The sequence below is a fragment of the Macrobrachium rosenbergii genome, chromosome 2 (genome assembly GCF_040412425.1).
Source record: "Macrobrachium rosenbergii isolate ZJJX-2024 chromosome 2, ASM4041242v1, whole genome shotgun sequence".
NCBI classification, from domain to species: Eukaryota; Metazoa; Arthropoda; class Malacostraca; order Decapoda; family Palaemonidae; genus Macrobrachium; species Macrobrachium rosenbergii.
The window spans coordinates 90,916,493-90,933,549 of record NC_089742.1 but is presented as its reverse complement, the minus strand read 5'-3'; the positions used below and the strand labels follow the sequence as shown (position 1 = coordinate 90,933,549).

Genomic DNA, 17,057 nt, shown 5'->3' with positions numbered 1-17,057 from the left:
AGAAGGTGGAGTTCCTGGACCACGAGATATCCCCGGAGGGCGTCCGCCCAATGTCATCGAAGGTCAAAGCCATCGAGAAGTTCCCCACCCCTACCTCCATCAGGGCCGTATAAGAACTCCTCAGGATGGTCAACTACTACAGAAGATTCATCCCAGGGATTGCTCACACCATGGACCCCCTGACGGTGGCCCTGAACGGATGTCCAAAGACCTTATTGTGGGGACCCGACCAGCAGAAGGCTTTCCTCCTGATGAAGGCCTCCCTCGCCAAAGCAACATCTTTGGCCCACCAGGACCCCATCGCTCCCCTCCAGCTGACGACGGATGCTAGCAACATCACCTGCAGAGCAGTTCTGGAACAGGTCATCAGAGGGACCCCTCAGCCCATTGCCTTCTTCAGTAGGAGGCTAAACCCCGCCGAGTCCCGCTACAGCACCTTCGACCGAGAACTCCTCACAGCATACCAGGCGGTATGACACTTCAAGTTCCTCCTAGAGGGGACGCCCTTACAATTTGGACCGACCACCAGCTGCCGGTCCATGCCTTCACAAAGCTGGGTGACTCATGGTCCTCTAGGCAGCAGCAGCACCTCGCAGCCATTACGGAGTTCACCTACACCATCAAATACCTCACCAGCAGGAAGAACCCGGTAGCTGATGCCTTCTCAAGGATCGAGATCGATTCCATACAGCTGGGGATCGATTTCAGGGACCTCGCCCGCGAACAAGCTGCTGACCCTGAGACCCTGGCCTACCGTACAGCCGTCACGTCGCTGAAGTGGAAGGATGTGCCCTTCGGCTCAAGAGGATCAACATTACTGAGCGATGTCAGTACCGGACGCCCCCACCCCCTGGTACCTACCTCCAGACGTCGGCTGGTTTTCAACATCATCCACGGCCTATCCCACCCCTCTGGAAGGACAACAGCCAGACTGCTGACAAAGAAGTTTGTCTGTCATGGCATACGGAAAGACGCGAAGGCCTGAGCAAGACAATGTATGCAGTGTCAGACAAGTAAAGTGGGGCAGCACACCGAATCAGGAGTGGGCGAATTCCCCCAGCCAAAAAGAAATTTTGGGCACATCCACTTTGACATAGTAGGACCTCTTCCCCCATCAGGAGGAGCCAGATACCTACTGACAGCCGTCGACCACTCCACCAAGTGGCCCGAAGCTACGCCCATGGAAGAAGCCACCTCCAGTGCATGCACGGAGGCCCTCCTCTCCAGCTGGATCAGTTAGTTCGGTATCCCAGATGACATAACAACAGACAGGGGACCCGCTTTCCTGTCCGAGCTGTGGACTGCCCTGGCACGTCTAATGGGGACCATTCACTGCAGCACTACTGCCTACAACCCTGCAGCCAATGGAATGGTGGAAAAATTCCACAGGTATCTGAAGGCGTCCCTCATGGCTCGTTGCTCTTCTGAAAACTGGAAGTACCTGCTGTCCTGGGTTCTCCTCGGGTTGAGGACCTCCCCCAGACCCAACGGCGACTCCTCCTCAGTGGAAAAAGTCTATGGGGAGGCTCTGGTAGTCCCAGGGGAACTCATTGCAGAGAACAGGGAGTACATAGGAATGCAGAGGCTCCGAGACAGAGTTGGAAAGTTTGCCCCCTGCCAAAAGACATTCACCAACAGGACGTCCCCCTTCATGCCCCCCAGGCTGTCCTCTTCCACCCACGCCTTCGTCAGGGACGACGCCGTACGCCCACCCTTGACTAGGCCCTACAGGGGACTTTTCCTTGTCCTGGAAAGGAACAAGAAGGCACCCCGAATATCCACCCATGGGCGGGAAGACTGGGTGTCAATAGATCGTCTCAAACCCGCATTCCTGGAGGGGGGCCAATGAAGGCGGACCCCAAGATCTCCTGCAGGACACGGCAGCCCCTCAAACAACCCCGGTCGCAGGAAGAAGGCGAGGGCGTCCCCGGAAAACCCAGAAACCTAACGGAAAGGCACCCCAACAAACCACTGCCGAGGACATCGGGGAAGGCAACCACCCTCTCCAGTTGACATCAAGAAAGAGAGGCCCCATTCGTCGCCCGAGGAGATACCTGGTTTAATCAGACGTTACCTCCGTCTTGTTGGGGGGGGGGGTATTGTAAAGTCCCCTCTCAACGCGTTCTCTGTGGAGAACATCCCGTTTTCTGGGTGCCTTTCCACGACCTAAGGTCGATCGGAATATATATTTATCATCATAATTGTAAACTGTGTATATGTTGTCTTTCTAAGCAATCATGTATTATGTACAAGTAACAAGTTATTTATTTCGTAGGTCAGACATTGTTTATCACTATGCTCTCTGTATGAACCTGTCCTGTTTTTTAAGGAACTAGTTTGACCTCAGGTCGCCTGTAAATCTTTGTACCAGCGGTCTCTGCGAACTACGCAGACGTCCGCATCCCGCTTTATAAGCTGCTAGTTTTCATCCATAAAATTACGGGCTGCTCTAGGAGCAAGAGCCCGTGCTGGCACAAGGCCAGCTAAATCTAAAACAACAACATCAATAAAACAGCAGTACTTGCCTTCCTGCTCATTATTTCGCACCTCTCTCACAGTTTAATAGTGCAAATTCTTTTTGTTTAGTTGGCTGGGATGCGCACTTCAGCACTTCATAGTTTATTTGTAACATATCAGTTTTACTTATTTCACTTTGTTATTTATCTTTCGTTATTTTTATTTATCTTTTAGAGTTTTTTCTTTGCTTGTCAGTTCCTTTTTCGGTACCGATCTGCTTTCCCTATAGGAGACATGCAAGAATTAGGTTTTTCCAACTGGGATTGCAGCTTATAATAAAAAAATATAATGAAAATAATAACAATAATATCAGCGTATTCTCAAAAGAGAACAAAACAGAGCTGAAGCTGCGAAAATCAAGCTGCGGCAAGTCTTATGGTAAATCTGGAATCAAGATTTAAAGAAATTTTTTATGTTCTCCCAAGATAATAACAAAATTAATTTATCTTCAAACAGCATAGGTTTCATATATCATGACCCGTGGATTTGATTATGGATTACGCTGCGTCACTTGACCTGTCATAACTGATCTTCCGTAACGACAAAAATCGAAGAATAGATATCAAACCTGTACTGACATGCGCCTACAACGACTATGAAACGTACAGTATTGTATTCTGTTTTTCGTGGGTGTGGCATGTCTACAAAAAAGTAGGAGAAACAGAAATAGTGACGACCTTCGCAACGGCTCTCTGGACTGCTATAATTTTCTTGACAGGTAATGCTAATGCTTATTTAACTTTCTCTTTCTGTTAATCATATCTTTTCGATGTTCTATTGGGGTTACTTGTTGAAAACATTCTGTTTTAAACTAGTTAGCATGCTTTCAGAAAGTTTAGGGCAATGACGCATTGTTCTCAAACGAAATTAAGTATACATACATGCGCCATGAAACATCTGTACAATAAAAATTGTTTTCCATTGACTTTTTGCACCTTGAATAATAAAACACGTCGTTGTCATAACCAAAATTTTTTCATCCTTGATGACAAAAGATATTTTGCATCAATGTATCAACCCTCCCAGATGACTGATTCATAAGGGCAAAAACATTTTTGAGGTGGGCTTATCGGTAACCCAAGAAAAGGTAACAGAGCGTTTATATGTTAAATTTAAGAGTCAGTCTCCTAATTAAAAAGTTGAGAAAAAAGGGTACCTATACCATTACACTTCTTCTTGCCGCCCTTCGTGAGGAATTTGTCAGAAAGAAAACGGAGGCCGGGCCTGTTGTTTACTTCAAAGTTCAGTGTGTTTACTTCGTTATGTCACCTACCGACGCTGAGTCTCGGCCTGACACAGGGATGGAAAACGCAAGTTGATGTCTCCTGAAAGTTAACTTTTTGTTTCAGTAGGCCTAAATAAAGGAGCTAAAGCGTATACATTACGTAAGTTTTTATTTTTAACTTGACGTTAATATTAGGCCAATATTTTATGTGAACTTGAGCCTGCTAACTAGCCCAGGGTACCCTAGGTGCTGGTATGATTTAGGCCCAGCCACTTGTTTTGACGGGCAATGGCATGTTTCTCAGGATGTTACTGCAGAGCCCTGTATATCCAGTGACGAACTTGGAACCAGGGCTCATCTAGGCAAAGCCGTAGTGGTGGTGCCCAAAGGTAGCTTTGCCTAGGCCTACTCCACAGTAAAAAGCAAGGGAGGGATACGGCTTATTGTGGAATCCGAACCACATTATAGCGAGAAATGAATTTCTCTCACCAGAAATAAATTCCTCTTATTCTTCATTGGTCAGTTGGAGTTTCGAACTTGTGGCCAGCAGAGTGCTAGCTGAGAATGGAACCCACTCGCCCAACGAGGAAGTACTCCACAGTAGGACTCCATAGGAGGTTAGGCTAGTGCTGTCTGTGCACCACACATGGTGCACTGCAGACCTTACCTAAGGGTTTTTGCTGCCTGCCTTTGGCCCCTAGCTGCAACCTCTTTCATTCCGTTTACTGTACCTCCATTTATGTTCTCTCTTGGTAGAACTAGAGTATAACTCCACATGGCTTTTTACCTTGGAAATTGAGTTTTTCTACAGTATTTTCATTGCTTATCAAAAATGTACTCTTATTTCTGGTGGTCTGCTGTAATTAATTCCTGTGGTCGACTGTAATTAACCTGTAATGAACCTCAGAACTGATATGTTATTGTATGCTAGCCATCCTGGAGTACTATCACTCATGCGCAGTGTTATAGGGGAACTTATGGTAAAAAGTGGATTTGTTCCAACGTGATATACAAACCGTCGGTCCTGTGTATTAGGAATTACTTTCAGCGTAGGCTGGAAAATGGCCGTTGAACTTTCGAACAAGGTGGTTAGGCAGTTAACTACTGTCCAGGAGGCGGGAGTACTGCCTGCCCGGATGTAAACATTGCAATTGTTCCGACACAATATACAAACCGTCGGCCCTTTACATTAGGAATTTCAGCGTAGGCTGGAAACGGCCGTTAAGCTCTTGAGCAAGGTGGTTAGACAGTAACTACCGCCAGGTATTCCCGCCTGCCCAGATGTAAACGTTCCAGTTTGCTTTCGGCCGTCATGCATTGCAGACGTGGTTTCGGATCTCCCTGCCTGACTGTTGTTAAGCTCTTATTATCCCGATGGGATCCTAATGTATTTTGTGTATATATTACGTATAAATTGTGTTTGATATTAATAATACAGACCCCCTTGCATAGCCGTTGTTCCCCTGCGCTGTGTCTTGGATTGACGGCCAAGGGCATATTTAAAGGAGCGTAACCGAGTGGTAATGCTTCTCTCCAGTAGCCCTTTATTTAGATACTGAAGTCTCTCTTCAGTAGCCCTTTATTTAGATACTGAAGTCTCTCTCCAGTAGCCCTATATTTAGATACTGAAGTCTCTCTCCAGTAGCCCTTTATTTAGATACTGAAGTCTCTCTCCAGTAGCCCTTTATTTTGATACTGAAGTCATTCCCTTGTACAATCAGAAATATTAGATTGGGACGTAATATCTTTGCTCCCCTACATTGATTGGGGCGTAAGAGTTCGCTTCCCTTCTTGGGCTCCCGCTCTCCGTGTACAAGGGCATGACTACTTCCTTCCTACTTGTGCTGAGTATTGTTTTCACCGCCTGCACTTAGAGAGTTGTGGGGGCAGGTGGGAGGTTGCGGGCGCCGTCTGTAGGTTACATGTCCATGGCACCCTTGGTGGCCTCCCCTCCGTCCTTTTTTCTCCCTGCAGGTTCTTCCTTATCTCTCCTTCGGTAGAGATCTCTCTCATTCGCCCTCTTTGCTTGCTTATCAGGTGGAGACCTCGAGGGGAGGAGGGGTTGGGCAACCTCTTATTGGGTACCTCCTCTCGCCGCGTAAGGCAGTTCCCCTCATAGCAAGAGGAGTTTCCCTCTTTAATAATCTTTGCTTTTTCTTTCAGGTTGACAATGAGCATCGCAGACACAGCACCTGGCTGGATGACATAGTTCCATGTCGGGATCGTTCTGACTCTGTTCCCGCCAATGTGGATCGATCGCTGTCATTGCTGGCCTTGATGTATGCTGTGGCAGTGCTTCTGGCATATATGTGGTCCATCTGCCCCTGCTGTTACCTCTGTTACGCGCCTGTCAACTTGACGATAGTCTCTGGGCAGCTCTTCCTGGTCTCCTGCCACAGCCATCCTGATCATTCCTGTCACTGCAGGTGACTTTCATGTGACGTTCCTGACTGTTGCAGTAGCTCCTGCCTTCCAAACCACTTCCATAGCTCCTGCATCAGCTGTCCTGATCGTGCCTGCTGCTTCTTCTGGTGGTCGTGCCCAGGGCCAGTTCCGTTGTGTTCCTGCCAGCTGCCCTGGAGGTTACGATGTCGGCCATCTTGTAGAAGATGGTGGCATGAAGGTGAAGGAAGTCACCCTGTGGAAAGTGACGTTCCTGGCTGTTGCAGTAGCTCCTGCCTTTCGAATCACTGCCGTAGCTCCTGCATCAGCTGTCCTGATCATGCCTGCTGCTTCTCCTGGTGGTGGTGTCTTGGGCCGCTTCCATTGTGTTCTTGCCTGATTGCCCTGGAGGTTACAATGTTTCGTGTCCACCATCCTGTAGAAGATGTCGGAGTGGAAATGAAGGAAGTCTCCCTGTGGAAGTAGCCGCCGTCTTCATCTTATCTTCGATTTCGTCTTCTGCTGCTTCATTTCCTCTCCCGAGGTCCAAGGGGGTCCCGGGAATCAGACAGACCTCCGCCGGCTGAAGGAGAGGAAGGCTGCTTCTTCCCCTTGATGCCCTTGGACGTCTAGGGACTGCCTCCTTCCAAGGAGGCAGTGGGTCTCTTGTTGGCTCTTCCTGACCTTTGGGTTAGGAAACCGATTCACTTAGCCCTGGGTTTTGTGTTTGTTCCAACACAATATACAAACCCTCGGTCCTTTACATTAGGAATTACTTTCAGGCGTAGGCTGGAAACAGCCGTTGAACTCTTGAGCAAGGTGGTTAGGCAGTAACTACCGCCAGGTAGGCGGGGATAACCGCGTGCCCGGATGTAAACATTCCAGTTTGCTTTCGGCCATCATGCGTTACTGACATGTTTTCGTTCTCTCCACCTGACTGTCGTTAAGCTCTTATTATCCCGGTGGGATCTTTCTGTATTTTTGTTTATATATATATGTGTGTGTTTGATTATTAATACAAACCCACAATTTATGATAACCTTATATAAGCCGTCGTTCCCTGCCTGTGTCTTGGGTTTGACGGCCAAGGGTGAAACTGGAGTAGCGTAACCAAGTGGTAATGCTTCTCTTTCAGCAGCCCTTCACGTAAATACTGAAGGCACCCCTGTACTTTCGGAGATATAGTTGGGATGTAATATCTTCACTCCCCTACGTTCATCGGGACGTAAGAGTTCGTTTCCTTCTTGGGCTTCCGCCCTCCGTGTATAAGGGGCATCACCAATTCCTTCCTACTTATGCTGAGTGTTGCTCACCGCCTGCGCTTAGAGAATTACGGGCCAAGTGGGAGGTGGTGGGCGTCGTCGATAAGTTCCGCTTCCTCGGTGCCCTTAGTGGCCTCCCCTCCGTCCTTTTTTCTCTTCCCGTAGATTCTTCCTTCTCCCCTTTAGTAGATCTCTCTCCTTCGCCCTCTTCGCTCGCTCATTGGGTGAAGACCAGGGGCGGGGAGCAATCGGGCGACCTCGTCTAGAGTACCTCCTCCCGCTGTGTAGGGCAGTTCCCCTTGTAGCGGGAGGAGCCTCCCTCTACTAATCATCTTTGCTTTTCTTTCAGGTTGACAGTGAGAATCGCAGACACAGCAGTAGTTGGCTGGATATATCAAAGAATATCCCGCATGAAGCAGTCCCGACATTCATTCAGTGTTGCTTCGGGATCGACCACAATACCTGGTTAGATGACATATTTTCCCACCGATGTGCATCGATTGCTGTCATTACTGGTTTTCATGTGTGCTGTTGCATGCCTCCTGTGTATCTGTGGTCCATCTGCTCCTGCTGTTCCCTGTGTTATGCTCTTGTCAACTCTACGACAGTCTCTGGGCTGCTCTTCCTGGTCTCCTGCCGCAGCCGCCCTGATCATTCCTGTCGCTGCTGGTGACTTTCAAATGACATTTCTGTCCGTTGCAGTAGCTCCTGCCTTCCGAACCGCTAACATAGCTCCTGCATCGGCTGTCCTGATCGTGCCTGCTACTTCTCCTAGTGGTCGTGCCCGGGACCACTTCCGTTGTGTTCCTGCCAGCTGCCCTGAAGGTTATGATGTCTGCCATCCTGTAGAAGATGTTGGCGTGAAAGGGAAGGAAGTCGCCTTGCGGAAGTGACGTTCCTGGCCGTTGCAATAGCCCCTGCCCTCCGAACCTGTGCCATAGCTCCTGCATCAACTGTCCTGATCATTCCTGCCATTTCTGGCGGTTGTGCCCGGGGCCGCTTCCATTGTGTTCCTGCCAGCTGCCCCAGGGGTTACGATGTCCGCCATCCTGTAGAAGATGTCGGCGTGAAGGTGAAGGAAGTCGCCCTGTAGAGGTGATGTTCCTGGCCGTTGCAGTAGCTCCTGCCTTCCGAACCGCTGCCGTAGCTCCTTCATCGGCTGTCCTGATCATGCCTGCTGCTTCTCCTGGTGGTGGTGTCCTGGCTGCGTCCATTGTGTTCTTGCCGGACTACCCTGGAGGTTACGATGTTTAGTGTCCACCATCCTGTAGAAGATGTCGGAGTGGAGGTGAAGGAAGCCGCCCTGTGGAAGTAGCCACCGTCTTCTTCATCTTATCTTCGATTTTGTCTTCTGCTGCATCTTCCCTTCCTATCCCGAGGTCCAAGGGGGTCCTGAGAATTGGACAAACCTCCGTTGGCTGAAGGAGAGGAATGCTGCTACTTCCCCTTGATGCCCTTGGACGTCTAGGGACTGCCTCCTTCCGAGGAGGCAGTGGGTCTCTCGTTGGCTCTTCCTGACCTTCGGGTTAGGAAACCGATTCGCATAGCCCTGGTTTTGTGTTTCGGAAGCAGCGGGTGCGCAGACCTCAGTTTGCGATCCCGTTCCCGAGTCTTAGAGGTTCTGCCTCTAAGATGGGTTCTGCTTCGGGCGCTCGTTCGCGAGCCGCTCCGAGTGCTTGAGATTCTATGGAATATCGAGTATCCCGATCTGGTCTGGAGAGATTTTCCTCGGCCCAGTTCGGGAGCAGTGCGAGAGAAAGGGCCAAGGCACCCAGGTGTCTCGGCTCCTCTTCCTGCCAGCACCGCAAGCGCTCCCCGAGTGTCTGCCAGTGCTCAGTCGGGTTCCCAGCCTGGTGTCTCGATCCTGTCGGTTCGAACATCAGAAGAAGCAGGGAAGAGATTCACTTCGGGAGTCCTGCGGGACTTCTAAGGGACTGACTCTCTTCCAGGAGACAAGTCTCTCGGTGGCTTTTCCCGCCCTCAGGCAGGAACCGATTCGCATTCTCCTGTGGGATCTTGCGTTTCGGGGGCCGCGAGAGTGCGGCCTCTCGAGGCCACGCACTCGTTGCCAGTCTTGGAAGTCTGCGTCTAAGACTGGTTCTGTGCTTGGCTCTTTCGATCTATTAGGAAACAAAGCAGCCGCTCCCAATTTTTGGAAGTCTCGTGGATAGCTCGAATTCTATGAATCACGAGCGCTCTCCTTACGAGAGGCATAGGGCGAGAGAGTGCCGAGACACCCAGGTGTCTGTCTGCCCACCAGGTGTCTGGGTGCGAGGCGATCCAGGTATATGGTTGCCCACCAGCTGCTTCGGTTGCTCGGCCAGGCTTCATTCTTGTGTCTCGAACTTTAGGGTTCGAGGATGCAAGATAGCAGACACAGAATTCCCCTTTGAACCTTCTTCTCGAGGGGCTTCGGCCTCGAAGGAGTTTAGAGTTCAGGAAACTAGCAATTGTTCACAGCAGACGAGTCTGGCCTGCCCAGTTACAATTGTGTTCGCGCAATCGGCTCGGCTCGGCCCCCGGTCGTGCTTACGAGACTGGCTCGACTCGACTCGGCTTGCCAGACTGGCTCGGCTCGGCTCGCCGCTCCCCGCCTGCCTCCCAGTCCACCGCATACCAACCAGCTGGATCGCGTTCGCGTGATCGGCTCGGCTCAGCCCTACTCGGTTTTTTCCGATTCGGGTTCTCGGCTGTATTTGAGTGAACTTTTTGCTCTTTCCAGGAAAGCGCTTTGCCACGGCACAAGTGCTCTTCTTCCCCCTTGTGGCAGTAATCTCCTTCGGTTGATTATCGCTCACAGTCCGCCTCTCCTGCTTATCTTCTGGCAGGACAGGTAGGGATACTCTTTCTCCTCACCTGTTCTCTTCTCCGGCGCGAGACGGACAGAGAGAGCTCCGACGAAATTTTCTTCAGAGTTCAGCTGCCTGGCGTGCTTTGGGTATCGGTCCCCCCAATTCTCTCGTATTATAACCAGGTAGCGGAGGAGGGTTTCTTGGTAGCGGAGGAGGGTTTCATGGGATCTGTCAAAGTCTCCCTTCAAGGGGAGAGGTACAGGAGTTTCACGCATCAGAAACAGCGAGGGTCTTCCTCTTCAAGTTGCGATTGCCCCCGTGTTTTCAGAGAACTTCGCGCCGATTCGTCGGCGCGAGGATTCCCAGGACAGGACCGCGACTCCCCCAATTAATACCTTCATCACTCGCAACCCTTGCAGTTCCTGAGGGGCCGAGAGTGTCAGGGACCGCCGTGGTCCTGGCTTCCAAGAGCGTTCTTGAAGGAGTTAATTCAGGTCGAGACACCAAGCTTCCACCCCTGCCTCGACAGAATCTGAATACTTCTTGCCTTGGAGGGTCTTGCCGTCTGCAGTTTTTTGGGCGAACCTTTTCTTGGTTCTGCCTTTCTCTTTCAGAGATTTACCAGATACCCCGGTAATCAAGGTTTGCACATGGGGCACTGACTTGTCCTTTGTACAGTGGCCAAGAACTTTGGGTCTTAGCCATCTCAACTCGATCTTGAGTTCAAGCCAGCTCCCCTCAACTCCTTAGCTAAGAAGTCCTAGGCTTCAGAAGAAGATTGCAACTGCTGATGCCTGGACGAAATGATACTTATCGAGTCTCTGGAACTGGCAGGGACATTGCCGAGACCTGGGAATGGATTCCTTCAGGAGAAGTATCTATTTCCCTTAGGTCTCGGTAGTTCTTTCCATCGAACTTCCATCCCGCCACCTCTCCCGTGCTCCCGATTCGGGAAATGCCAGCCCTGTCATCTTGCAGAAGCTTCCCCATGGTGGAGAATGGAAGTCTGCTTCCTTTCCTCCATTCTTTCCTCTTCGATGTATGAGGAAAGAGTTAGGCTAATGCTTGATTGAAGGAACCTTCGAATATGCTTCCATATTCTCCTCACATCTTGTGTCTACTTACAGATTCACAGATTGAGGAATAGGCGCACACTGGTAAGACCTTGTCTTGAATTTGTGTGACCGAGACGATTAGTACCTTCTCATCACCATCCTGGGCTCAGGGCAGCCTTTTGGCCATCCGAGAATTCAGGATGGGTTTTGCGGCACTCACTGGTTTCATTGAACAAGAAACCACAGTAGTGGCATTTGTCGACAAACAAGAGGCAGTCGTTTTTTCCTCCTGTTTCATCTCGACATTTACAGGTACTCGAGTGTTGTTCTATTGCACACTCGACAGCTCAATTAACCAGATGCATTCCTGGTGGGGATGTATTGGTAGGCAAGCCTGGCCTTGGGTTTGAGTGATCGGGACGGAACATGCTGCTCAATCTTTCTTCAAGAAGATTCATGCAGAGACTGCTCGAATGAGAAATCCCTACCGTCCTTCTGTTGCCTCCCTGCACACAAGTTGGTAGTTTTTTCTTGCTCCTTCACACCAGACCAGGGGGCGCTCCTTTGAGGCATGCTGTCTTTTTGGTGAAAACTCGATATCGACGTTTTTTCCCTCCGTATTTGTCCGTTTTGCTAGGGGTTCACAAACATTGCTCACCCAGAGTTACAGACAAATACTTAAGACTTGGCCTTCATCCGACCTGATTGCCGAGGCATGAAGAAGAATTCCGCTTGACCCAACCTCCTGTAGCAGCTACACAAGAAGTGGTTCTTGAGGCAGTACATCCCTGTGTGTTCAGGACTGGGAGACTTTCCAGCTTTCCTTGCAAGCACAGGCTTTCTCGCTGAGCGGCAACGGATATAGCTGGATATCCCTTGAAGTCCTCTGCAACACTTTCCCAGGGACTGGATTCGTCTTCACTGGTGGTGTCGTTGTCGGAGCTTCTCCTCGGGTCAGAGTCGCTCTTCAAGTCTGGACTTCCTCGTCTTCTCCGCCGAGGGCTGTTTCTCTTCCTTTCATTTGTGAAGAATGTAGGCCCTTGCGACCTAGTCTTCTATCTGAAGTAGCCTTCTTCTCCTCAGTCGAGAGTTAGCTACAGACAAGAAGCTTCTTCAGTCATGCTGTCCCAGGGAACTGTTTCCTGGGTGGCATGCGACTCTCGTTTAGGGTTCCTGTCCATGCTCTGCACGTGCCTTACGAGAGTCGTCGGATAGAGATATGCCCTCTTAGGATCATCTCTCATCTTGCTCTGCCCTTGGCGCAAAAGATGGAAGAACAGGGATGGGGATCATACCTCGACTCCTTCTCGGATGTCGTAGGTGGACTCCGAATCCATTGGCATCGACTGTCGGGTTCGAGTCCTTCTTGTTCCCCTCCTCCTTGGACTTTGTGTCGATGATCCAGATCATTCGTTACTTTGTCCTATTGGGAGCTGCGGTACTTTCCGAAAGGCTCGACATTCCTAACCTGGATGTCGTCAACGTTTTCACTAGTACTGTCTCTCCCAAGGAAGAAGTGTCTAAGGACACATCTTCCTCCTGACTTCGTGAAGCGATCAAAGGAGGTACTTGGCAGCTGACGACAACGATACCGGTACCTTTTACCCGAGAGCTCACGAAGTCGATGGTTTGGTCCATCCCTCGCATTCCGGAAGAATGTGTCGGTACCACAGGTGCTGAAGACGGGTGTGTGGTCCCAACAGACTACCTTCACCTCCTTCTACCTCCGGGATGTTGCACACAAGTCCTTGGACACTTTTTCCTTGGGTCCTGTGGTGGTGGCTGCTCAACAAGTTGTGTAGCTTATCCAGCTCCCCTAATGGGACAGGTTGCATCTCGCCTATGTTGTACGGTTGTGATTGGGAGAATGAATGTTGAGTGACTGGCCTCTCTTCTTTCTCCCCATCCTGGCTCTCTTCCCACGGGCAGGGAGTGGACATGCCATTACAAGCTGGACCGGGCGATCAAGGCAGATAAGCACATAACGTGAGCTCCCGTTCTATTTCCGCTCAGGTTAATAGAAGCAACCCCACTCCTTCCTCTTGCAAGGGGAGGAAGGAGACCATGACTATGAGACAAACCCAATGCTTGTATTTGCCTTATTGTCATCCGACGTCAAATTCTTCCTAGCCTACTTTGCATGAACTGACGTTTCCTCTTTCATGCAAAGGGACCCAGAAGTCTGACATTTAATGGCCGTTTCCAGCCTACGCCTGAAAGTAATCCCTAATGTAAAGGACCTGGGGTTTGTATAGTTAGGAAAAATACAATTTACTTTTAAAAATTGTTATATTTGCAATTTTAGTCAAACATGTAGTAATTTCATATATTGAGAAGATTATAAAAGAAATTAAAAGGGCCAAGGAAGAAGAATAGTGTTCTTATAGACATGATTTACTGCCAATTTCTTTATATGTTATTGATTTTTTGTTATATATTTACTATTGCAGTTAACCATTTTACAGTGTGATGATTCATTGTGTGCATATTTCTTTTAAGTAATGATTCATTGTATAATGTATGAATTTTCTGCAATATATTATTGATCTATTATTTTACCATTATTGCATTAGCTTGAATTATTCAGTATCCATTTTTTTTCTTGCTTAATTTATATGGGTATTATCATTTGTGTTACATATATCTATGTATTTTATATTATGGGCAGTCATATAAATAATTTGTTTTGTATGTGAATTTACAACTCTCCATTTAAACTACATTTTTTATTATCACACCGAGAGCAGTGTGAGGTAGCGTGACAGAGTGATGTAGTGATATAAAGAAAGATTAAATAGGGAAGCATAAGAAAAAGAATAAAGAGAGAGAGAGGAAAAAAAAGAATAAAGAGAGAGAGAAAGAATAAAGAGAGGAGAGAGAGAGACAGAACAACAATTAAGCCTTGGTTGTTATGCATTACCGAGGCTAGATATGTCAAGCAAGCTAAAAAGCAGGAAACCATCTTACGCGAACTCAAAACAGTGGGCAAGTGTATTGCGCCCAGGGCCATAAAACCGATCATGAAATTTTGAACCTGTGTCCTCGTGACCGAGCTGACCAAGCACCTCGTCAGGAGTTAACGTTCTAGCCATATCTATAACCCCGCCTTCAATAGGAGGCGTTTACATGAATTTCCAAGAAAAGGGGGGCTGGACAAAGAGAAGTATTTCACCATTTCTCCAATTAGACCTCTAGGGAGGAGCCACTACTACTCCTGAGGTCATTTCCAATCAAATCCTCTAAGGAGAGATTTTAAGAACACCCACAACTGTCCTTCCCAGTCAAGCTGTTCGAGGGGAGGCCTTACAGATAAAATCTTCCAATGAGGTAACTTCAAGGGAGGAGATGGAAGATAGCAAGAAGAACCAGGGGTTCCAGAGTAGAACGAAGCCAGAGAAAGATCATTAGAGTCGATAGTCACCAATACGAGAAGACGCAGCACTTCCCCCTAGCTCCTGTGGTCCCAACCAGACTCTGACCACGGGTTGCTCAACCAGATTTGGTCCGCGGGCTACTTAACCATACCCTGACTGCGGGCTACTTAACCAGACATAAACTGAACTTTGACTAGCAAGAGTGGTTTTCAAGATAGTAAAACTGTAACTGTAATTGTATTTGTGTATGTAATTAACTTTCATCATTAAAGTAAGAAGCTACCCATTCGTCTCCATTACGCCTTTCTGAGAGATATAATTACATTTCATAGAAATCCCTTCCTAATAATAAACCCCTTAAACTGCTGACTACGGGAAGAGACGCTGTGGACGAATATGTCGCCGACTTAGAAGAAAAACGCAGGTAAGATGGGAACAATAATATGTCACACAAGTTACGAAAATAAACTTGTGCACAACACTATGACAACTGTCCAGATGGTCTTTTGGCTGGATCTGTGTCCTTCACAGTATCCAAGGTTGCTGCCTCCTTGGGTTCGATCACCCTTGGAGAGGACTCCGTTGTCAGGAGACTGTGCCAGTCTGGAGGTAGGGCTATTTCCTACCTGGCCACCAAACAACAACCTGTAGGCCTATAGGGGAGATTAGTTGCTCCCCACCATCTTGAAAATGTTGAGGAAGAGAAGTTGTATCATCGTCTTTGTCTGCTGCCACCTCCTCAACTTTTTCTTCGGGTGTTCGCCCAGGGAAGGAAGGGATCTCTTGTTGGCTCACCCCAGTCTCTGGACTCAGGGACCATATCACAAACCAGGCCAAGATATTGGGATTCTGGAGCTTGAGTGCATGAGTCTTCAAGATTTTTGTACAGGCAGTCCCTGGTTATCGGCAGGGGTTCTGTCCTGACATCATGACGATAAGCAAAAATTGCCAATTTCTGGTTATTGGAACCTCTTTTAGGTATGTATCAGCACCGATAAGTGGAAATCATTGTATATCAGCGCCGAAGATTGCCGATTTTTGTCGCTAGACAAACACCGAAAAACTGGATCGCCGATCACCGAGCCTGCCGTTAACTAGGGACTGCCTGTACTCAGAACCAGTTCTGGGAAGTCTTCTTCCGAGACTGGTGCTGTGCCTGCCTCTTCCCAGAGTCTTCTTCGGACACTCGGGTAGAGGAGGCTCATGTGGATCGTCTTTGACATGATTTGAGAGTTTCATCTTTGGGTACTCAGGTTTCACCAAACCTTGAGTTCCCAAATCTGTACTGGAGAGTCTGCTCCCCAGTCTGGTTCAGCCACAGTACAAGAGAAGGTGTTGAAGCATTCAGATGCTTCTTCACCTCTTACCAGGTTCCCGACCAAGCCCTTCCGACTTGGTGGTTCGAACAATCAGAGATGCCGAGGAGGTCCCTCCTCAGTCTTCTCTCAAGGAGGATTCGGCTTCGAAGAAGACTGAGGCTCATTGTAAGGTGCAGACATTGCTGAAGACAGTATCTTCAGTACCCTTCAGGATACGTATTTTCGAATACATATCAGTCTTCTTCAGGGAACAGGAGACGACTTCTCTACTTGGCGGGTCTTTTTAGGGGAACAGAACACAACTTCTCTACTTACGGGACTTGGTAGTCTGGTTCAAGTTTGAGAAGCTCAACCCCACACTCGAGCAGAATATTTAGTGACCTGTCATGGTGGTGTTTCCATCTCAGTCCCATATCAGCAGTTTCAGTGAAGAATTCAGCTCAACAGTAACAGACCTCCTCGTCCGCCTGTCACCCTTGGAGAACCGGATCCTCAGGAACGGTTTTCCATTGCTTCCTTCAGCAGAGAATACAAGGATTCTGGTCTCCAAAAAGGAACTCTCCATTCCTTTCCATTCTTTTGGGAAAGAAATGATTGTTCTGACACGAAATACAAACCATCAGTCCTTTACATTAGGAATTACTTACAGCGAAGCTGGACATGGCCGTTAAACTTTTGAACAAGGTGGTTAGGCAGTAACTACCGCCAGGTAGGCGGGAATACCCCCCTGCCCGGATGTAAACATTCCAGTTTGCTTTCAGCAATCATGCGTTGCAGACGTGTTTTCTGATCTCTTTGCCTGACTGTTGTTAAGCTCTTTTATTATCCCGGTGGGATCTTCCTGTATTTTTGTGTATTTATTGCGTGTGTTTGATATTTATTAATACAAACCCACGATTTGTGATAACCTTGCATAAGCCGTTATTCCCTTGCATCTGTGTCTCGGGTTTGACAGCCAGGGCATATTTAGAGGGGCGTAACCGAGTGGTAATGCTTCTCTTCCAGTAGCCCTTTATTTAGATACTGAAAGCATTCCCTTGTACATTCGGAGAAATTAGATTGGGATGTAATATCTTCGCTCCCCTTCATTGATCGGGACGTAAGAGTTCACTTCCCTTCTTTGGCTCCCGC

At 48.6% G+C, this 17,057-nt stretch overlaps 1 protein-coding gene across 1 annotated transcript in view; it reads left to right on the top strand.

Annotated features, from left to right (window-relative positions):
* Nucleotides 1-3,763: 3,763 nt before the first annotated feature.
* Nucleotides 3,764-17,057, top strand: part of Chsy (Chondroitin sulfate synthase) — a 344,497-nt gene continuing 331,203 nt past the window's right edge. Inside the window, 1 exon segment of the mRNA XM_067122136.1 lies at nucleotides 3,764-3,902. The gene's annotated coding sequence lies outside the window, so the exon portion shown is untranslated.